Source organism: Myotis davidii, unplaced genomic scaffold, assembly GCF_000327345.1.
Source record: "Myotis davidii unplaced genomic scaffold, ASM32734v1 scaffold2336, whole genome shotgun sequence".
In the NCBI taxonomy this organism is placed as follows: Eukaryota; Metazoa; Chordata; class Mammalia; order Chiroptera; family Vespertilionidae; genus Myotis; species Myotis davidii.
The window spans coordinates 53,554-53,929 of record NW_006287366.1 but is presented as its reverse complement, the minus strand read 5'-3'; positions in this window follow the sequence as shown (position 1 = coordinate 53,929).

Genomic DNA, 376 nt, shown 5'->3' with positions numbered 1-376 from the left:
GTCCTTCGGTCTGCAGAGCCCGCCTCCTTCCCCGCCCCCTTCTTCCCACCTCACCCCCCGCCTCCAGCTCCGTGACGTCAGAGCCCCTCCCAGCCGCGTCCCCCCCGCCCGGGTCGGTCGGTCAGTCAGTCCGCGAGGAGAGGCGGCGGCGGCGGCGGCAGGAGCGGAGCTGGAGCCGGGGGCGTGGGGAGCCCATCTTCCCTGCCTCCCCGAGGCCCTAGTCCCCTCCGCCCCACGCAGCCAGGGATGGAGGCGCCTCCGCGGCACCCCCTCCGCAGCCCTCCCCAGGACCAGGGTCCCCCCTGAGTGCGCTCCCCAGCCGCTGCCTGCCGCCCCCTCCCCGCCATGGGTCCGGGGGGCGCCTCTCCCCGGGCGC